Genomic DNA, 23,497 nt, shown 5'->3' with positions numbered 1-23,497 from the left:
TCTCTCTATAAAGGTAATTTTGTGTAGCCTAACGCTCGAGCAAAGTATTTTAATTTCTACAATATCTATAAGTTATTTCCTTTTACTGCCAACCCTGCTGCTGTCTATGGCTCTAAGTGTAAAATAAATAAATAAATGCATGGTACGATACCAGTGTCATGCACAATTCATTCCAAACTTGGCGCTTAGGCCATTCAAAAATATGGCAGAGATATTTACACCAATACAACAAATCAGCTTCTTTCCACGTTTCACATCGTGGCTTATTTATCTCCACACGAAGATTCCTTACACTTACACTCACCGAATACCAAGTGAACATAAGTAGTGTCGGGTTGTCCTTTGCTCTAACATGCAGGAACAGTACGCATATTGGGGGTTGGTGTCATTTTGTAAGAGCGTACAAATAGTATACGCTTGCAGGAGTTCCGAAACTCCTGTGTCAGAACGCGATTTGTGTAGCTCTAAAACGTTTGATGCCATTTTTGTTGCTATGCTGTATGTAAAGGTCAATAAACGTCGCTTCTGGCGAACCACTTTTCCAGGACGACATCGCTCCTTCTTACAGTTGCATCACCCCGACTACATTCGTCTCCCTGATGTTTAGCCCAAGTCTCTGACAAGCTCTACAAGCAGAACAACATAAACTCGCCATGTGTATGAACTCTTCGTACCTGACAGCGTATAATTGACGACCAAGTTTTAAGAGGCAGGACAGCATGTAAGACACGCTGCCTGACAAAGTGAATACGCGCCATGAATAATGCGAACAAAAATGTGATATCTTCATTTCCGAGAGGCGGGACCTAATATTGGCACTTCGCTCGTGCTTGTGACGAAGCCTAGTTCAGGTTAAAGTGATCGATACGAGTGCACGTAGTTATTCGGCCAAACACTGGCCACGCCATTCGTGGCAGTCCTCCATATTTTGCCACAGGTAGTAACGTGCCATATGTACAAAGCTGTTGTCTTAAACTGCCTGCAACTGGAGGATAAAATCTGAGGCACACTTCTGCACGTAATATCTGTGTTTATAGGAGCATATATATTTATACTGGGAGGTTATACTGTCCGCAGGAGACAAGGGCATTCCTTACGGCAGTTGTCAACATTTTCACAGGAAATCCAAGTGCGTAATTTCAAACTTGAAAAAATATTGCCCATGAGCTTTGTAACTGTCCAGCTGAAGACAGAGAGTGGAGCGTAAAAAATACAATCCGTGAGCCCTGCAGGCCCATTTTCATGCTATAAATATCTTAACTAACACAATTTCTTCGCTGATAGCCGTTAAAGCATAGCTATAAAGACGCACCGATGTTACACTGGGCGTCTCTTTACGAAATAAAGACCATATTCGGCAATGCTCTGAATTTCATGACAGATATTGAATCCCGTAAGCCAAAATTTGTGTTGTTTAAAGAATCTATAGCGAGTGACTATGCCTTGCGAAGTTGCTGGTTCTTGTTTTTGGACCTACGCCAAATACCGTGTGAGGCATGCAGGTAATAGAAAAATCATCCGGTCAACATTATCGATTAGTTTAAAAGTTATCATGCAAATACAGTTTCCATATGGAGTCAGTCATCTCAAAGAGTGAAATTACGTTGAATGCCGAAGTCTATACGTTCGAAAACGTGCCTTACTTGAACGGGATGAAAGCGTGGCCTACAAACTTTCGAAGCACTTTTACCTTGTTTGTCGAGCGAGCTTTTGCGTGCTAAGGCCGCGGCCGTTGGTGCATGCGTGCACACCCAAAATGTAGTGGTTTATTGTTAACCAAGGCGCAAGTAGTGAAAAAATGAGTACGCTAGCGCACAGATGCGATGCCACCCGTTGCACCTGTAAAATTTTAGGCTCGGAGCATGCGTAAGCATGACTGCTGGCTCGTACGTCCAAAGGGTGCATGCGTGCACACCCAAAATGTAGTGATTTATTGTTAATCACGGCGGAAGTAGTGAAAAAATAAGTACGCTAGCGCACAGATGCGATGCCACCCGTTGCACCTGTAAAATTTTAGGCTCAGAGCATGTGTAAGCATGACTGCTGGCTCGTACGTCCAAAGGATGCAGTTCCACTAAACATTTTATGACAACTTTTATTTCGTTTTTATTTGTATAATAAATCTTCAATTCACCCCCAAAGCACTATGCTCTATACATGCAGTGATCCTTTTTTATTGCACTAGCAAATATATGAACACTCTCAGCTGCGTTTTGCCACCAACGTCTGCGTCACTCATCGTATGTGTATACGCATATAAATATATATATATATATATATATATATATATATATATATATATATATATATATATATATATATATATATATATATATATATATATATATATATGCGCGCGCTTATCCTTTGGCGGGAAGAATCGCGCACATGGCGGCTTTGGCCCCGCTACGGTGGTCTAGTGACTAAGGTACTCGGCTGCTGACCCGCAGGTCGCGGGATCAAATCCCGGCTGCGGCGGCTGCATTTCCGATGGAGGCGGAAATGTTGCAGGCCTGTGTACTCAGATTTGGGTGCACGTTAAAGAACCCCAGGTGGTCGAAATTTCCGGAGCCCTCCACTACAGCGTCTCTAATAATCAAATAGTGGTTTTGGGACGTTAAACCCCACAAATCAATCAATCAACCTGGCGGCTTTGAAGGAACGATTGCGTTTAGTTGCCGGACGCACAAAGATCAGTTCGCTCGCTGGAGAGGCCCCATTTGCGAAAAAAGCGTGCTTTTCTACCAAGGCGAAGTAATAGCTGGGACACTTTTTTGAACTCATCGGTACCTGTGATTACGTTTAGTGCGTCGGTTTTTCTCAAACAACGCCTTACGTGTCGAGTGGTAAATGTTCTTAGTTCACTCTCGCCCTGTGTGTGTTGTTTTCCTGCGTCATGTGTGCGTGAACAGTGCGCTGCACGTTTCGATCTGCTAGCCGTCCTCAGCGTTACATTTTAAGTTGTTGCTATCGAATTCATTGCTTCGCCCTTGCGGCGAAACTGGGACTTTTTTTTTCTTTTTGCATCAGAAGTCATTCACTCTGATGCGGAGTCGATATCCGGGATATTGGTTTGTCAGTCAATTTTCATGTGCGCGTGTGTATATGCACGTAAAAGAATGTACAAATCAGAGGGGGGGGGGGGGGGGAGTTTTAACGCGTTCCAAACCTTCGGCCATATACTTTGTTATGACAAAGCTCTTGATATCGGAGCGCCTGTAAAAAGAGGCTGTCCAACAACCCCAATGTTGTTACTCTTCGCATTCGACTGGGCTTGTGCATTGCACTTCCGCAGTGCAACGTGGCAGTGCGTTTATTTGCGACAGCTCGCGACAACTTGCGACTGCAAAACGACGTGTTCAAAAAGAGCTTTATAGCAAAATGCCTTCTTGGACTTTCCCCTAGCATGTACAGTGTCACTAGCCGGAGTCTGCAAACATCTCCATCGTCATAGGTGTTGCAGGCGTGCCACTTGGCCCTCTTTATACACACTGCCTCAGTTGTTTCATGCAGCACTTTGAAAGCTGCAGTTCTGAAACGCAGAGAAGCCTTCAAGTGAAAACCGCAACTCACCCCTTATTCCACCAACGAATGTTAAAGGTTGTAGGAGGTGCAAATCACCCGGCAGAACCTGGGAAGCTAGCGGGCAACTTTGGACTGAGCCAAGCGAGCCGTTCGGGCCAGTAAGTCCTTGGAATAACAACTCCAACCACTGAAACCTCAGTTTGCCATTTAAATAAAAAAATATTCCTCCTCTTCCCGAGACCGCTTATAAAGGTCGCCCCGCCGTGGTGGTCTAGTGGCTAAGGTACTCGTCTGCTGACCCGCAGGTCGCGGGATCAAAACCCGGCTGCGGCGGCTGCATTTTTGACGGAGGCGTAAACGCTGTAGGCCCGTGTGCTCAGATTTGGGTGCACGTTAAGGAACCCCAGGTGACCGAAATTTCCGAAGCCCTCCACTACGGCGTCTCTCATAATCATATGGTGGCTTTGGCACGTCTAACCCCACATATCAATCAATCAATCAATCAATCAATCAATCATAAAAATGGCGCAGCTGTTCTTTCTCTGGAGTGACAAATCGCAGCGCGCATAAGTATGACGCGTACTGCAACCCTTATGTACTTTCTATGTTCGACAAGGTACTAGGCTGTTGGTGGAAGTGTTTGCATATACTAGTGATTACGTCTCGATAAACTTCACCTTTATGTTAAATCAGTTCCCAAATCAATAAAAGGCAGACAATGCATCAATCTTACCCGTCAATGCGTAGCACTGATATTTATCCAAGCAAAGCATCACACAACAAACCATATACTACAGGCGAAACCAGTGCACCATTTCCTGCAATTTCCGGCCATTCCTCAGTAGTTATACGTAAAAGCTGCGCCCTAACTCCGTTGTAGATGATCCTTCATTCGTTGCTGTCACATTGAAAAGAATATTCACATGTATAATTAAAATAAAGGAACGTAACACAATGATTTTGTTTTGTTTAAACACAGCTTTTTCGATATGCAAATGTGACTTTAGGATGGTCGCAGCGAACGTACCCGAGGTAATGTATTTCTCGTGCAATGTGCCACGTGGAATTCACTTTGAACGAGTATCCATATGTAAGTCTGGCGTGCTTGATACAAATATTGTTACACAAGGTAAGGTAACTTAATTGGAGTTTTTAATGGGCCCTCAGTCCGCGATCACAGTATAATGATGATGATCTCCACCGCCATGGCTCGTACTCACTCAGGGGGATCGCAGTAGAGGCAACATCGTCTTCCTTCTCTACCTGTGCTTCCCTTGTATTTCCTGGTAGTGATGCTTCATATCATTCCTCCTGTCTCAGACGAAGCCCTCTGGGCGAGTCATTCTTGCATCCTTCGTGTAAACGGCTTCAGGCGGGCAACATGCGTCACCTCTGTCTTGCATGAACATGGGCCACTAGTGGTGACACGGGCAATTTCATAGTTGACCTCGCTGAGACGATGAAGTATCGCGAAAGGAACGGCGTAGTGTGCCAGTAGCTTTTGGCTCAAGCCACGTCTGCGTATTGGGGTTCACACCCACACTAGATCACCGGGGGCATAGGTTACATGCCTATGTTGACTGTCGTAGCGAGTTTTGGAGGACTCCTGCGCTGCCAGTGTACGTAAGCGGGCAAGTCGGCGTGTCTCTTCCGCACGACACAAAGTTTCCGCAATCGTTAAATTGTCATGGACGACAAAAGGAAAGATAGTGTCCAGCGTATGTCAAGGTCAGCGAGCATAGAGCAGATAGAAAGCGCTGCAGCCTGTCGTTTCGTGTTTAGACGTGTTGAAGGCGTACGTGACGAATGGTAATACTTCATCCCAGTTTTTGTGGTCGGAGGCGGCGTACATTGACAACATGTTGATCAACGTTCGGTTTGTGCGCTCGGTGAGGCCGTTAGTTTGTGAATGATACGCAGTTGAGTGTCGGAACTTGGAGGCACACAAACGAAGTAATGATTTGACAATATCAGCGGTAAATTGTCGTCCACGGTCACTTATTATCACGCGATTAGGTCCGTGTCGGAGGATGACTGAATGCAACAAGAACTCTGAAACATGGACTGCCGTGGCGGAGCATAAGGCAGCCATCTCGCAGTACCGCGTCAGGTAGTCGGCGCATACAATTATCCACCGGTTACCTTTTGAGGAGCGTGGAAATGGTCCCATCAGATCAATGCCGACATTTTCAAAAGGGGAACCGGGAGGCTTTACAGGTTGCAGGTGACGAACTGGACCCGAGGAGGGCTGCTTGTGGCTCTGGCACTGCGTACAGCTGGCCACGTAGTTCTGAATTGTTTTGCTTATTTTTGTCCAATAGAACCGCTCTTTCGTGCGACTAAGTGTTCGTGCGGTGCCTAGATGGCCAGAGGTGGGGTCATCATGTGTGAGACGCACAACAGACGTTTGGAGGGACGCAAGAACAACCAGCAGAAAGTGGGCGCCCGTCGTGGACAAGGTTTTCTGGTAAAAAAGACCGTTTTGGACGCAGAATCGGCCTTCGCCTAATGACTTTCTTGCTCCAAGAAAGAGAGCTTTCAAGCTTGGGTCATCACGCTGCTCAGCGGCGAAAGTCACGGTATCGGGAAAGCCAGATGACAGGGAAGCGATAGGGTGGTCAAAGTTATCGGCTTCACAATCTGTCATTGGTAGCGGCATCCTGGAGGGGCAATCCGCATAAGCGTGTAGACGGCCAGTCTTGTATGAAATGGTGAAGACATATTTTCCCAAATGAATGGCCCATCGTGCGATGTGGCCGGATGGTCACGAAGGTTGACCAGCCAACACAGAGAATGGTGATCTGCGACGATAGTGAACAGGCGACCATAGATGTATCAGCGAAACCGTTGCACGGCAAAGACTACCGCTAGGCATTCCTGTTCGGTCACTGTGTAGTTGCGTTCAGGCTTGCTTAAAGAACGACTTGCGTACGCCACAACGTGTTCCTTCTTGCCAGAACGCTGAACGAGAATGGCACCGATACCGATGCCACTTGCGTCTGTGTGAATTTCCGTGGGTGACGAAGGATTGAAGTGCCGAAGTATTGGCTGCGAAGTTAACAAACACTTCGGCTTGTGAGAAGCGGCATCACACTCGGAGGTTCACTGAAGCGGGCTGTTCTTGCGTAGAAGGCTCGTCAGGGGGTGAACGACATCCGCAAATTTGGGTGCGAACCGGCGGCAATACGAGCAGAGCCCGATGAAGCTACGTAGTTGTTTCACAGATTTAGGACGCTCGAACGATTCAACGGCCGCTATCTTTTGTGGGTCAGGTCTAATGCCATCTTTGTTGACGAGATGTCCTAACAGCAATGTCTGTCGCTCGCCAAAGTGGCACTTTTTTGAATTCAATACAAGGCCAGCTTTTTCAGTGCAGCTGAGCACGAGGTCTAGGCGAGTGTTGTGCTCCTCAAACGTACGTCAAAAAATTACATCATCAAGGTAACACATGCATATATGCCATTTTTAATCACCTAATATAGAATTCATAAATCTTTCGAATGTCGCAGGAGCATTAGATAATCCGAATGCCATAACGTTGAACTCATAAAGCCCTTCGGTCGTAATGCATGCCGTCTTTTCTTTGTCAGCTGCGGGCATTGGAATTTGCCAGTAACCTGATCTCAGGTCGACAGATGAAAAGTAGGACGCGGAAGGCAGGCAGTCTAGAGCGTCATCGATGCACGGCAGTGGATAGACGTCTTCTTTGGTAACAGAATTCAGTCGGTGGTAGTCAACGCAAAATCTCCACGTACCATCCTTCTTCCTCACTAGAATGACGGGAGCAGCCCACGGACTTGCCGATTCCTGTATTATTCCCTTTTCAAGCATTTCTTGGACTCTCTCGTTGATGATCTTGCGCTCCGATGGTGCCACTCGGTAAGGTTTCTGCCTAATGGGATGCGCCAACTTGGTGTGGATCTGACGTCGTATCCGGGACGCTGGTATTAAGGGTCTTTGACTGTTTTTAGAAAAATCGAACACTTTCGAGTGCTTAGATAGAACGTCGAGCAGTGTATGACGTTCGCTTTGGTCAAGTGACTTGCTGACCATTTGTAGCGATTGGGCATCTTGTGAACCTTCTAAGCCTAGATGTTCATTTTTGCTTGTAGCATCAACAAACGCAACCAGTGTCGTACATGATTCGGGTACTGCAAGTTTCATGCCGCCTGGCAGAATTGGAGGCTCCATGGAACTGTTCATTGTCCACACACCTGCCCGTCCATCAACGACTGACATTATACAATGGGGAAGGAGAATGTTCTTTTTCAGGCATGCCAAGGGAATCGGTTCGAGCGTGGCGTCAAACGTGCCACAGTTGTTGCTGGAACATGTCACGGGTACACACACAGCAGAAAATGCAGGAACGACTGTGTACACGGACACGAAAAAGATACATTCTCCCAGACAGGAATTTTCCAAGAGCGCCGTTGGGAAACTACCATGGATAGAAAGATGCCCACTTCTGCAGTCTACAGTTGCCCCGCACTCACGCAAGAAATCAATACCCAAGATAACGTCACGTGTAGACCGCGGAATAACCGCAAACTCGGTGCAAAACACCTTGCCACACAGCGAGACGTCCACAGTACAATATCCCACCGGACACAACACATCACCACTTACACCACAAAATGTCACCCCACGGTTCAGGCAAAACATCACTTTTGGTTCTACCAGGTTCTTAAAATTTAAACTTATCACCGAGACCTTCGCGCCTGTATCCACAATTGCCATAGTAGCCACTCCATTGACAACTACATTAACTTTGTTTTTCAACATAAACGCTGACGGGGGTATATCTGTAGATAGCACCTGTGATCTCGCGGCCTCACCCCCACTGGCCACACCGACTAGTTTTCCGGTGGAGGTGTACGTGCGCGTCGCCGTGGCGACGGTGATCGTGGAGCACGGGGAGCTGGTGGTGGCGTCAAACTTCGATCGGAGGCCGGCGAGGGGTAGCGTGACCGGGTAGGTGCGCGTGGTTTCCGTGACGTGGAGAGCGGATGGTCGAAAGGTTGGTGAGACATGTGCCAAGACTGTTGCTGATATGGGCGGTGGTCACAAAAACGTGCGATGTGACCCGGAACACCACAGTTGTAGCATACCGGAATTGGTCGAGGGGCACGTGGCTGCTCAGAGTAATGACTCCTCTCGGAAGGCATGGGATAGTGGTGCCGCCCTGCAGGGGCACTGCAGGCAGGGGATGTTGGGTAAACAGGCGGGCGAAAACTTCGTTCATAGTTGGGAGGTGGTTCAAGGGGGAATCCAGCCTGCCGTGTGCCTTGATATTTATAAGCGTCTGCTGCGTTGATCGATGTTTGCCATGGTGGAAGAGAAACAGGAGTCCGCAGACGTTCTGGTTTGCTTACGTACACATCCTGAAAATCACTGGGGCGATGATAGGTCTGCTGACATCGAAGCAGCTTATCTCTGACGATCTGCCGTATGGTCATAGCAAGGTCATTAGGCGGCACTGTTTCAACACTAGCCACAGTGGGGACGTTGGACCGGCAGCCGAATTTCGGAGAAATTCGTCGCACCTTGAGGGATTCAAAGGATATGACAGTGCTTCATCACGTCGGACACGGAGTTCAAGCAGTCTTTCCCAATTAAGAAATTGTACACGTCTTCGGCTATACCCTTGAGAACGTGTCCAACCTTGTATTCTTCAGACATCCTCCCATTCACGATCTTGCACAGCTTCAATATTTCTTCAATGTATGTCGTATATGTTTCTCCCGGAAGATGTGCCCTCTGAGACAATGTCTGCTCCGCGCGTTTCTTCTTTGCGTCCGAATCACCGAAGCACTTCTGCACATCTTCAACAAAACTTCCCAAGTCGTGAACATGTCCTCGTTGTTCTTGTACCACATGAGGGCGGTGTCAGTTAACGAGAATACAACATGATTGAGCTGTTAGTTCGAGTCCCATCCATTGCTTCTGCTCACCCGCTTGTAGTTCTTGAGCCACACTTCGACGTCTTCTCCTGAGGTCCCGCCGAAGTTTGGTGGCACTCTGTACTACGGCACGGAACCTATCGTAGTTGGCCTCGAAGCGTTGGATGGCTGCTCTTGGGCCATTACGATCGGCAAAGGTGGAAGTCCGGCGAGGCGGCGGCTGCGACGAAGTCCTGGTAGTGAAGCTCCCGTCTTGGGGTTCGTCCTACCCAGCACCTTCCCCCAAATTGTTACATAAGGTAAGGTAACTTAATGGGGGTTTTAATGGGCCCTGAGTCCGCGATCACAATATAATGATGATGATCTCCACCGCCATGGCTCGTACCCACTCAGGGGGATCGAAGTGGATGCAATGTCGTCTTCCTTCTCTACCTGCGCTTCCCTTGTATTTCCTAATAGTGATACTTCGTATCAATATCATTCTAACCATTGACATGTGCAGAAATACCATAGCTATTTTGCCAGGAGGCACTTTGCCTGCCTTAAGAATTATAGAATGTACCAGCAGCGATACAAAATGCCACAACAGCTAGGAACGTGTTACACAGGAGTCTCGAGTGTCATTCGTAAAGCGTGTCAGCCTAAGGCTGAGCATGATGCACGCGATAGAACAAAGAGAACTCTCATGCGAACGCCACGAGACACAGGCCGCATCAAATGACGTATCTTCTAAATGGTTACGGTTCAGTGCTGAACAATGTCACTGTTAGAAACCACGACTCCTGTAGAAGTGTGACTCTTCGCTTTTACCATGCATACGGCAGAAAGAAGTTCCGATGGTTTTCGTAAAATTACCAGCTGTATCTCCTCACGGAATGAGCGAGTTCATTACTCCGCACGAAATAGGCTTTCTTCTTTGTTTCCGCTCACAGTACGCTAGATGTCAGTTAATAGATAAGCTGTAATAAAAGATGTACAACTGTGTAAAATATGGAAAACAGGAGCACGACGTCAAAAGGAACAGGAAATAAAAAAAAACTGCACCTGTTCCACTTTGAGCGTACCGATGAAACAGCGAGGAGGTGTATTTTGCCTTCGTCACGCTAAAGCATTTCTAAGTTCCACAAGTCTGTCTCATATGCTGTGTCACTTCTCATAAGAAAATGTTATTTGTTAAGCTTTGAGATGGTAGTATAATTTTATCGCAGCTTGACAACACTACTTTTATAGAAAAGTTTACAAAGTAGCCTTCGCTTGAGATGCTACGTCATGTTGTATCACTGCTATTCTCTAAACATTCCTAGTTATGCTTTGAGGAGGTAGTACGGCGACCACCTTCTATAACCGTAGTGTATCGCGTTAGAGTTGTGTGACTACGGAAACGCGCACGCTAATCTGTTGGGCTAACAGTTGCCATCTTCCTTTTCACTGGAAGTTGTGTGCAGTAGGTTTTGCCCAACTTCTGTGGAACATACTCGTTTGTAATGACAGATTTGTGTGAGGCCGCACAGATTTCGGCGGCACATGCCCGTTCGCTGGGCCAACTGTTTATATTTTGTGCACCAAAGCCTGAGTATAGAGGGATATGTCAGGCTCATCCCACTTGAGAAAATGGCCAGGACTGTTTAGAAACGTTTAGTACATGTTGTGGGGATGACGCTTTTCAGTGAAAGAGCGCCTCAAGTACCATTGAGTAGCCTATCTCGAACTACAGAAACTGCGTCCTTTTTTTTCTGTGGAATCACGTACCTCGATGAGCAGTTGAGAAAACGTGGAGAATAAGCTCTTCTGCGACGATGGCGTGCCCGTTTCTTTAAATTATGAAGAGCCGGCTTGAGTTTCCAGTGGCCGTCATGCCAAATTAATGCCAGATCCGTCATGCCAAATTTACGATTATGTATTGCCACAACTCTAGCCGAAGTTATCTTCGTTGTGGATGATGAAAGTAGTTCCTCTGTTCTTCTACACCTGGATATAGAATTAGCTCATATGAATCTTCCGCTTCAGTAGTTTGTTTCGTATTCATTTTTTAACATTATCCCTTATTTTGAAGTCAGGTTTTGAAGGCACAAAACCTGTAATCACTTAATTATGTGGGCTGCTTCACACGAACAATATACCTATCGCCCTTTTTAACCAATACAGCTCGTCACCTTATTAAAACGCATTAACACCTTGCTGTGCTCAAACACACACATTTAGGTTTTTCCCCTTACTACCAAACGGTATTGTATAATTGATTGGACTTTATAACCTTCCTTATGAATGATTTGTTTTCTAGCGTTCTGCCGAACCTGTCGACTCTATGTCTGTTATATTCGTTTCTATTTTTTTTACCTTTTTATCTTTTTTCCAGATCGTTGCAATGTATGTACCATATTTATCGCCATCTCTGCTTGTAGTACATGTCTAAAGTATTCTTTAAGTACGTAAGTCCGCAAACTTACTCTTCATTGTCAAGTCTCGAAAGGAATAAGGCAGCCTTCAGGAGCTCTTCACTAGCGCTTTTACCACTTTTGTATGTCAGGCAATGTGAGAATGTATTACAGGTTAGTTTTAGTCTTTGACCGTGCACCCAACTTTATAACGGTGACGTACATGTGACGCCCAACGGTAATATCTGCCCATCCGTTCCTGGCGAAGGGCAAGGGCACATCTATGTGTGTACCACCGTGTGTTGCTTCCAAAGTTTTGTCAAGCTGTCTCCTGAATATGCACAAACATTCATGTAAGCCAAAAAACAAATAGAGGGTGAAAAGATAGTTCTAAGCCCAACGGCTTCTGTACAGCAAGTTACATCAGCGAGTCGACAGGAGACCTCGAGTGACCATTGCTTCAAAAACAGAAGAAATACTTTTCAATATCTCGGAAATGGAAAAGTCTGCGTCCAAATCTTCGGGGAGGGCGTTTATTGACAGCATTGGCTCGAAGCGGTGCATGAGCTGACATAATTATGTCACCTGCATACTACTCGGCAGCCAGCAAGAAATAATAACAATGCACCGCCTTGACTACTAAGAAAATGAAGCAGTTGAATTACAACTTCCCATATCCGAGAAACTTCAACAAAACCTAATGACACCCACACCACTCCGCTGAGTAAACTGAAAGAATCATCCCGAGCAGTCTTCCTGGTATCCCGCTTGGCACATCGTTATGTCGTAGTGAAGATATTGTGCTATGCGGAGCGTGGTTCTGCTGTCCTTTTTATATACTGTATTGATCTTTAGCGCTCGTGTCTAGACTATGAATAATAATGAATAGTATGATTTCACTACAACGAGAGTTTTATTTTTCATTATAGTACCTATGTGCAGCGCCTACAGCGCTCGTTATATATTCAAACGGGCTGATAGTTACCATGCATTGTCTCACCAGTTGGACAAAGACGAAGTGTTTGGGTACCCGAGTTCTCACGAATAAGATGGCCCAAGTATTTGGAACTGCGGAAAATGTCTGCCTATCACCTCAAACTGATGACCCTGCTGGGAACTCAAGGGAGCCAGAATCAGAGATGTCATCGCGAAGTGCACACAATGCAGGTTTAGAAGATTGCGCCACCCTGACTCAAAGCGAGCTTATCAGGAAAAAATATCAGAGCGCAGATGAGATGGAGACAGATCCCCGAACGCTAAAGCAATTACGATCCCCTTTGTCCAAAAAAGGTGCTTCACCTGCTCATTCAAAATTCCCCAAAAGATACCAAAAGTATGCCCTCTCTAAAAGAGATTTTCTTTAAAAATATATTCTAACTAAGACAGTCACCGAGGTTATATTAACGGAACCACAGGGTCTCTTAAAATTCTTCACTGGAATGACCGATCAATTCACGCAGCAGCAACTGATTTGATATATTTACTATCACGATTCTTTCCATCTTTCCAGGTCTTAATGCACTACGAGAAACTTGGCTTTCAATCCAACAGTATTTTAATTAAATAGCTACAGATCTTCCCACCTAGGTCATACAATGATGGGCGGAGGTTTGGAATTCTTTATTAGTTATAGAATGAGTCACAAGACAAACATTGCATTTCGTCGATCAAAAGAACCTACAAAAAAGCAGAATTTGTTGTTGAAGCTGCAAAAAGCACATTCCGTAGTCCGTGGTGAAATTCTGCTTGTGCACGGGGAGAGAGAGAGAGAGAGATAAATAGAGAGGAAAGGCAGGGAGGTTAACCAAGCTTGGCTCGGTTGGCTACCCTACACTTGGGGTGGGGGAAAAGGGGAATAATAGAACGAAAAGAGACAGAAAAAAAGAGGAGTAAGAAAGAGAAGCATAAATAGTCAGCTCGAAACTACACAGCACGGCCTCGCACAGTTCTTTCACAAGCGACTGTGAAGTTTGGTGTTCCTTAAAAAGTACAAGAGGGCTTTCGTGGCTTTGCGCGTATGGGAAGCTGTTGGCCAAGGTCCCAGGATCTTCTCGTCTGTAAGCGGTCGTTAATCCAGCTGACAGAGCTTGGCTTCCATAATACGTCGTTCGGTCTGGTATGCCGGGCAACGACATAGAATGTGCTCAAGCGTTTCCTCGCAGGCGCAGATGTTGCATGCCGAAGTGCTCGCCATTCCAAGGAGACGAGAGTACGAATTCGTAAATGCCACGCCCAACCTCATACGACACAGTAAAGTTTCAGCGCATCGTGGGAAACCGGATGGCAAACGAAGTTGCAAGTTTGGGTCGATCGAATACAGGTGCGTGTTGGAGAAACCCTGCGTATTCCATTGTAGAAGAGCTATACGGCGAGCAAGTGATTGTAGTAGCCTTGCAGCGTCCGTTCTCAAGAGTGGTATGGGCGTGCGCTGGTCTTGGTCATGAGCCGATCGAGCAGCTTCATCTGCGCGGTCATTGCCAACGATTCCGCAATGACTCGGCAACCACTGAAATACAATATCGTGACCTTCCGCGAGCGCTTCGTGGTAGTCGTGCCTTATCTGATATACTGATTGTTCATGTAGCCCGTGCTGCAGAACAAACCGTAGTGACTGTAAGGCTGACCTGGAGTCGCAAAAGTGCACGGGATTTCCGATGACGGCAAGCAGCCTGTAAAAATTTTAAGTATAACCAGAGCCCCAAAATTGGTCTGATTATAAGTTTTTCGCTGCCAGCTTTAAACGATTAGTTTCTTTAGCTAAAGAGGAATATTATAGAAAACACTATGATTTTTTTCAAAGCCTCAAAACAAAAAGGCGCTCTTTCGTTTCATGAGAACATGTAAAATTTTGCCATGTCCAACTATTATTGATAATGAGAATATATCTTGGGAGAAACAAAAATTATTTATATAATATAGCTGAAGGCCTAGAGGGTTGATTCAAATCCACGATGATGTATAATTTTTTCAAGAGCAGCAGCAAGAATGGAGCTTGCTAAGGGTACATTGGAAGAATTACATCAAGTGATTCAAGAGTTACCTACGTAACCTCCAGGTCCGGAGAGAGAGAGATAAATAGAGAGGAAAGGCAGGGAGGTTAACCAAGCTTGGCTTGGTTGGCTACCTTACATCCAGGTCTGGACAGACTCACAGCTCCTATGATAAGAGTATTATTTAAATTATCACCATATGACCTTCTAAACACTACAAATTATTCTTTGAAATACGCCTCAATTCTTTGCGATTGCAAACTAGCTAAAATAGTCCCGATACAAAAAAGACAAGGATTCGGCTATAACATTGAAGATATTCGACTCATTTTGCTTCAGATATAGTGAAGCTTATTGAGAGGATGCTGCGTTAGAGAATTGCACTCTAGGTGGGTGAAAATTTATTATTAAATCCAAGCCAAATTGGCTTCAGAGTGGATTTCTCAATATGGTGTGCACACGCAGACTTAGAAAGCCGCATTCAACTTGCTCGCAAAGGAAGACAACATGCTGACTTGGTGACATTAGACATAGCAAGAACATATGGCAGTGTGGAACACTCTGTTTTGTTGGAAACTTTACTAATGCAAAATTTTTCACTATACATAACTGCGTGGATCAGAGAATTTCTGAAGGAAAGAGAATTTTATTATTTTTAGGATGACTGTGCATCGTCGAAGTTCGTGCGAACTAGCAGTGTCCCCCAGGGTGCTGTCTTGTCACCGATACTTTTTAACACTCAATCCAATGAGCTCAATCCAATGTTGCCAGGACGTGAAGGTGTATGTATATGCAGATTATATTGCATTTTTTTGTGGCAGATAGAGATATATACTCTTTATATCAACAACTACAGACATATAATAATTTGCCTGAGATTTGGCTAGATACTTTATGCATGACATTAGACGTCGATAAAAGTGCACTTGATATTCCCATTAGCAGATTTTGTTTCAATTTCACTCTGTTATAAGCAAGCGCTCCTTCCATAGGTTGAGTCACTTAATTATTTGGCAGTAATTTAATATGACAAACTCAACTGGACTCCCCACATTGCAACTAAATCACAGCCTGCCTTGGGCATTTTTCGCAGGCTGAGCAGCTGTCGATATGGATTACGCAGGATCACACTGGTGATGATATACAAACTGTGCATGCGACCAATATTCGAATTTGAATGTGTAATGTTCTCAGGCAGCCTTGCTTACAAACTCAAGCCTCTGGTTGTGCTTGAACGAGAAGCCTTGCGGTTGTGTATAGGACTCCCTAGATACGTAAGTAATAACGTTATGTATCACGAAGCTCGATATCCTACATTGCCTACTCGTTTTCGTATCCTGAGGGCTGACATTCTTAAAATGTCATAAATATCCGCAAAGACGATCTGAATATGCTTATATAAATGATCCAGATTTTTTTTCCCCATTGGCCACAGTTTACAACACCTCTTATTATCTTTGTGCAAAATCAACTGGATAGAATAATTGTGTAAGTTCGAGATGTGCCTGCATCAAAGGTTTTAAATCACAATATTAAGATAGGATACGACGACATTTTCGCCTCCAAGCCCAAATTACGATCAAACAAGGACCTAAACAGCCAACTGCAAGATTATCTTGCACACGTAGGAACGACTAATATAATACCCACAGATGCTTTGGTGAGGCAAGAAAAGACAGGTGTAGTGATATACTCCCGTTTGCTTGGTTGGTCTCTTTCAATAAGATTACTGGACTTCACTCCGTTTTCGAAGTACAACTCTTGCTAATTATTCTAGTGCTGTGAAAATTACCAGTGAATGTTCATAATGCAATCATAATCACCAACTCCCTGTCTTTCTGTACACCACTTACAGCGTCATCGAAATCAGCAACCGTAACGACGTTTCTTATGCTAGTTCCCCCCCAGCTGAAGCTCATAAAGTTAGTTTGGGTACCTGGTCACTGTGGATTAGAATTAAAGGCATTGGATGACTCTCTAGCACGAGTGGCATTGAGTTGTCCAGTACTTTTGGTCCTTCCTGAAGTGGTCACAGTAACTGCGATAAGGTAAAGAAAAATTTTTCTTCGTGCAGGTACCATATATATAATTACGTCGTCGGCAGAGATCAGTAATTTAAAGTTTCGTGAAGAATTTGGAGAATTCAGTGGTATCCTGCCAGACAACTGGAAGTAGCATTAAATTGATTACGTTGTGGTGTCCACCCGTTGAAACTGTATTCATACAGGGCTGGCCCGGTGATATCTCCTCTATGCAATATTTGATTAGAATCCGAAACAATAGAACATTATTTTTTCTTATGTCACTGGTACAGACTACTGAGAAAAAGACTACTTGATATTGCGTTCTCTAAGCTGGGGCTCAACTTGTCAAGTGACAGTATACCTAACCTTCGGTGCTGCGAGCTTGGGCTTCATCCACAAGATTGTATTTGATGCCGTTGGTGCTTATCTTTACGAAACAAAAATAATGAGGCTTGAACTGCCCACTTTTGTCTCATTAGTGCAGCAATAGCTTAAAATTTAAAAAACTGTAGTGTTTTTTACTACGATTATTATTAGTATAAGTTAACTTCAAGCACATTCAGTGTTAGTCAAGACAATGATTATTCTGTCTTGTCTCAACAGGAGAACAACATTTATAGGACTCTTTTTGTTTTACGTACATAATTTTTCATAAATATTCAATATTGAAAACGCCTTACTCAAGCAATCAGTACATGGCCAATCCTTATGAGTAGGTATGAGCCATATTTAAAGCATCATCATTATCATCATCATCTTTATCATCATACAAGTGATTCTCTCTGTGCTCTGCGAACTTTCAAATTTTTCTGGTGCCTCGGCTCTGCGTCTTGTGGCCATAGACGTGGGGACTTCCGGAGGGCCACCTGGCCAGCAGTCATCTCGGCCGACCACCGCGAGGAAGAGAGGAACCTCATTCAGTGAAATAGAGGGCACAGAGCTGTATTGAGCCACCTCGGAAGATGACTCATCTGATGATGATTTCATTCCAGCCTGGAGCAAGAGGGCGAAGGGGAAGATCGTCAACGCAGCCTCTCCCACTTCTGCGAGTACAGCGACTATGAAGTCAGGGCATGAACGCTGGCCACACGTCATCATGTTCGTGCCGGAAGAGTCCTCAGAAAACCTGCGACTGCTGAACATGCAAGCACTGTCCACTTTTTTTAAACATGTGGTGCCGAATGAAATCTAGAACATCAGTGTAAATAGGCGAAAAAAATACTCGCCATAGGCGTATTTCACATGAATGCGCTTGGATCACTCAAACAAGTGGCTGAGCTAGGCGACATCAAAGTGCGCCCCTTTATACCGTTGGCAACGCATACATAGCCGGTGTGATATACGACATAGACATTTCGATTCCCGACGCTGACTCTCCTATACCCTAGTTACACCGGCAAATGAGGGTACTAGCATCACTCAGGTGCACCACCTTGGAAAGTCACGTGGTGTGAATCTGGTCTTCAAAGGCGATTGCACACCATCTCATGTGAAAGTCAGACATTCTCGACATTCTATTCGGCTATTTGTGCAGAAGCCACTTCAGTGTCACTAGTGCTTTTGAACTAGGTCACGTCAAGGGCGTGTGCCTTAAGTCGCTACGGTGCCGCCCGTGCGCAGAACCCCATTCGGAACATACGTGTCAAACCACATTTCTTAAAAGCGGCAACTGTGATGCCTCATCGAAAGACTGCCCTCGAATTAGGAAGGAGCGCGCGGAGCTTAAGACAATGGTCAGAGACAATGTGATCCACAGTGATGCTGCCTAAACAGCCCGACGACCTCACATACTGCGCAAGATCGAAACGACAGCGCCGCCTCTACTGCTGCGCCATTAATTCAAGCCGCAGCAGAACCGACAAATTCAAAGAAAACTACGGAGAGAAATATCTCTGCAGAGGAATAGCCGATTCTTCCAAGTCATCCGCTAACCGTAGAACGTCATAAGACCATGCCAACTCAAAGATTTCACCAACCTCTGATGACACACATATTGAAGATCACAAAGTCAATACTATGCTTCGTTCTCTCATAGATGCCGTCCGAGAGATCTTGTTGGACATGGGGAAAACGTCTGCTCGAAGCGCTCTCGAAGTACTGGACGCCTTGAGCCCAGTACCTAAATCGCTCGAGTAGAACTATGGCTAACGATCACCATGAATTCCGACAAGTCAAAGAAGCGTCCATCTTTCAGCGGAATGCCAGTGATTTGATTGACATGTGGGGATTAACGTCCCAGAATTACCATACGATTATGAGAGACGCCGTAGTGGAGGACTCCGGAAATTTCGACCACCTGGGGTTCTTTAACGTGCACCCAAATCTGAGCACACGGGCCTACAACGTTTTCACCTCCATCAAAAATGCAGCTGCCGCAGCCGGCATCCGATCCCCTGACCTGCGGGTCGGCAGCCGAGTACCTTAGGCACTAGACCACCGTGGTGGGGCCGTGGAATGCCAGTGGACTAAAATCGTGTCTTTTCGAACTTTCCTCAGTTAGCGCTCGTCAACATTCCAAGTTATCAGCATTTGTGAGCCCAACGCGAGTGCGTGCCCTCCTCTCTCTTCTTTTTTTCATCTTTCAAACTCCCTCATCCCTATCCCTATTGTAGGGTAGCATACTGGTCGTTCCAGACTGGTTAACCAACCTGCCTTTTCTTTCTCTCCTATCCACCTCTCTCGCCATGATGCTCTTTGTCGCCACTCTAATGGCTAATTCCATTCCGAGAGATGGAGCACTCAAAAGCACGCTGAAAGGGCTCTCTTCGGAGCCAGCGTGTTTCAGTGGTCGAACCGCCGCAGGAGCACTGTCATCCATTGGTAGAGTGAGAGGGCTTTTGCTGCGCCGAGGGCAGACAGAAGCAGTTTGCAGTGCTCTCGCCTGAAAAGCGGATTAGGCGCAGTGTGACGAGCCACGTGGTCCTTGAACGTCCCAGTCTCCAAATTTTTCATCAGTGGCCAGTGCGGCGGCAATGGTAGCAACCGTGTGTAGTTTGATACCGCTGTTTTGTACAGGCTCTGTCTAATGCGTCGTCAGCGTCATTGAACTAACATAATAGGTATTAGAATAATGAAGAGCCCGTGGCTGACTGGTTTAACGTGTATTTTGCTGCTTCCCCACAGAGAATAGAGAATATGCCGGGGCTTGGAATGTTTCGACCACATGGTCTCCCCCACTCATCACCCCTCTTCACCTGCCTTCTGGGAACGCACCGCGTTCCAGTGGAAGGTTGAGCGACCCTTCTCTCAGAGCTCTGCCCCCCACTCCTCAGTGCCCTGCCCCTCTACTCCTGTTCTCTCAATGGAATTCGCCATAATGCTCACATTGATCATTAAGTCTCCAAATGTGGTATAATCACGCTTAACTTACATTCCTTCTGAGGGCCCAAATATACTTTTATATCCTGATGGAAGTTAATGTGATGCCGTGATGGCAGCCTTACTAATAATCCCAAGAGCACGCATACACATCTTCATTTAGAATAATGTCAACGAAAAGGTGTGCATTGTGGCAGAACAGTGAGAAATGCAGTACAATCAGTACTCAGGCTCCAGCCAACGAAGCATGTATCCCACCTAAAAAAAAAAAGCTTGTGCAGTAAATATTTTACCCGTCGGGCCCTTTTCCACTCTTCAACTCTCAACCTCTCCAGAATCTATCAGTGCTAAGTCATGTGTTATGTCCATCCCGTGTACCGCCCTGCTCTGCTGCAATGTCATTGAATCAACTAGCTCACCTAAAGAACAAAGTAACTACAGCCTTACCAGCCGTCCCAATTAGGTGCCCAAATGTATGTTTCTATGCCCATATGTCAGATAATATGACGGAATGGCGGCACCATTACCATTCATCCCCAGGGGGCGCCCGATACATTGCTATGTCCATGTGAAAAGAATAGCCATGTTGCCAGTATACCGGTTTCATTGGTGAAATTTTGTGTTAAGTGAACATTCACGCCATTCCTCAGTTGTGAGGGACAACAGGCTTCGGTTTTGTTTCAGCTTTACAGAACGTTACATGAAGTGCGGAGTACGTTGCGGAGCAACGATGCAACCAGCTCCTGTCCTGTTAGTTGTACCTCAATTTCTATTCGCATTTCTTGTCGGGTTGTAAAATGAAGTGGTATATAAGAAGCCTATTCTGTGCTCCACAATGTATCGTGTACCACTGTCAAGAATGCTTAACTTCGGTCATCTCAGGTGTCTAGAAGCTTCCTTGAGTTATTAAAGGGCAGAAGGCTTTGGTAAACACTAACTGCTACAGATTGAATTATTGTAAATGGGCATACTTTTGCTTGAGACATACAGAAATGCTTAGCACCGGTATTTCGTCTTGAAATAGCTGCATCATCATACTGCGAAGTGGAAGCGGGTGAGGAACCTGCATATTGCAACTTGAGGGGTCTGGATATGGAGACCACCATGCTCTTGGAGTGAACGGACACAGCAGACACGGTCGGAACAAACCAAACAACGTAGCACATTTATTAAACTACATTTAGAATGACGACATTGTCAGTCGAATCATTATAAATCAATTGTGATCCACACGCTAAAAAACCTCACACAATATTACACAACCTCCAAGAACATGACAAACGAGGTGGTGCGGCTAACGCCTGATTCACCACAAGGGACCCAGACAGACAGCTCACTGTGCCGTGCACCAGGGTCCCACTGCGAGAGACAACTGGTCGCGCCAAATGCCACCAGCCAAAGAGACTCGCTTCTCTCTCCTGTGCCGTCATGAAGAATTGCCGCTAGGTGTCACTGCCGGCACCATCGTTCTAACCATAATGACGATGATGGTGGTAATAAACGCTCGCGAACACAACGCCACCTACCTCACGGTAGTTGTGAACCCGAAATACGGCCAATGCGCAAAACACGTGCGCCATGAGACGCAAACGACTTTACAGGGGGTGTTAGCATTCCCACAATCTTGAATGAAGTATACACTACTTCATTGCCATTAGCGTCATGGCCAAGCTGGCGTTAAGTTGCGTATCTACACCTATGCGAAAATTCCTTTCAACCGTTTCTCGCTCCGTTCCGAACAGGGTTGTCCAAAAAACCAGCGTATGACATCATCGTTTTCATGACCACGCCCGTCTCTGTACTATTCATGGTTTTCATACCCCGCCCATCTCAATTCTACTGCGTGGATTCATCACATCGTTCAGCCTTACATATTGGTTTTAATTCCCTTGACAGTGCTGATAGACAAACGGGATGTCGCCTTGCTGGGCAATGATTGAAATACCACCCTCCGATCCACTTCTGCCCTCTCCGCTTCGGTTGACCTTATTCAAACGCGTGCCAGGTTGCGTGCCTGATAAACCGATATAATAATCTGAGCGCCCCATGCCAGCATGTCATATTTATTTGAACAGATTGGTATATAAAAAAAAGTCTGGCCTTGTGGTTTCAAAGATCACCAAGCGTTATCACAAGAACACAAGTGTTTTTGCTTCCGTATTCATGTACCGAGAATGCATAGTAAGGAGTGCAAGATGGATGTGTCTTGAAAACGGGAAGGCTAAAAACTAAATATTTCCAAACAGCTCCCGACCCCTGACGGCGCTGTAAAACTGTTCATTCCTAAAATATTTCCGGGAAGAGCCCTCAGAGCAACTGTTAACTAAATTCAAGCACTTTAAGTGTAGACATACAATATTTTCATCCTGAACATTCGTTATTCCCAACAACGCGCACAGCATTTTTACTAACTTCTTGACAAACTTTCTGAACTAACTACGTAAAAACTTCGCAGCTTGATGTTTTTGGACATAACTCATGTTACCACTTCCAGTAGATTTCGGGATCTTTTTGTTGGAGTGAATAACTTCGAGAGTTTGCTAAAAGATTGGCTTCTATGATTACTTATTCGCAATAAATAACGCTCTTCCATAGAAAACGTGCGTCTTTCTAAGGACAACCGCTAGAATCGCTCTTCGGTGATATTCCTGATTGATGGGCATGACTATAATACAAATATCAAAAGGCACAAAGTGGCATGTAAAACGTTCAGAAAGATTCTTCTTTCCTCTTTTTTTTTTCTGCAAGTCTTCCAACATTATCGCAACAATGACAATGTAAAAAGGACAGGAGAAAAGGTTTCGTTCTCGAATCCGTTGCTTGGTGTGCATGCGTCGATCTTTATTAGACGCATATCATGGTCGAGTGCAATTCGCTATGCCGGCGGTGTGACCACCCTTACAGCGCTTGTGCGTCCCCTCCCCATCTCTCTCCTTCGGCAACCCTCCCCGCGGCGTGTACACCCCCTTCCCTCATGCACGCCCCTTCTCCCCATCCCTTCCTACGCTCCCCCATTTCTCGCATCGCAAACGCCGACAATGGCAGCTCCTGCTTGAAAGTTTTTCGATTGACAAAAGCGACTGCTCGCGCATCAGAACCGTTCACTGGTCACTGAATCTTGACCTGCGAAGTAGTGCTGGTGGGAGATTTCTCCTGTGCGTTGTTGAACAATAATAATTCTCAGCGTCCCGTTACCTAAAAGCGAACTGCGGGTCCCGGTGCCAAATCGGAGACTTCTGTCTCTTATTGCACAATAGCGGCGATTCACATGTTACAGAAGAAAGAACCCGGTCAGTGGCTGCGTACTTTGCGCCTCCCCAGGTTTCCCTTCTACGCAACGCCGCCTCCAGTGCGAGTGCTATAGC

General features: G+C 45.6%; 1 protein-coding gene across 2 annotated transcripts in view; it reads right to left on the bottom strand.

The window, feature by feature from the left end:
• The window catches only part of LOC119170670 (isatin hydrolase), a 69,816-nt gene extending 68,044 nt beyond the window's left edge, over positions 1 to 1,772 (bottom strand). Inside the window, exon 1 of one of the 2 annotated variants that reach the window (XM_037421902.2) lies at positions 1,691 to 1,772. The gene's annotated coding sequence lies outside the window, so the exon portion shown is untranslated. Of the gene's footprint in view, positions 1 to 1,643 lie in introns of both variants that reach the window. The other variant, XM_075886919.1, reaches the window with a different exon arrangement.
• Positions 1,773 to 23,497: the final 21,725 nt, after the last annotated feature.

This window comes from Rhipicephalus microplus, chromosome 2, assembly GCF_043290135.1.
Source record: "Rhipicephalus microplus isolate Deutch F79 chromosome 2, USDA_Rmic, whole genome shotgun sequence".
Classification (NCBI taxonomy): Eukaryota; Metazoa; Arthropoda; class Arachnida; order Ixodida; family Ixodidae; genus Rhipicephalus; species Rhipicephalus microplus.
This window is presented reverse-complemented; position numbering and strand designations above follow the sequence as displayed.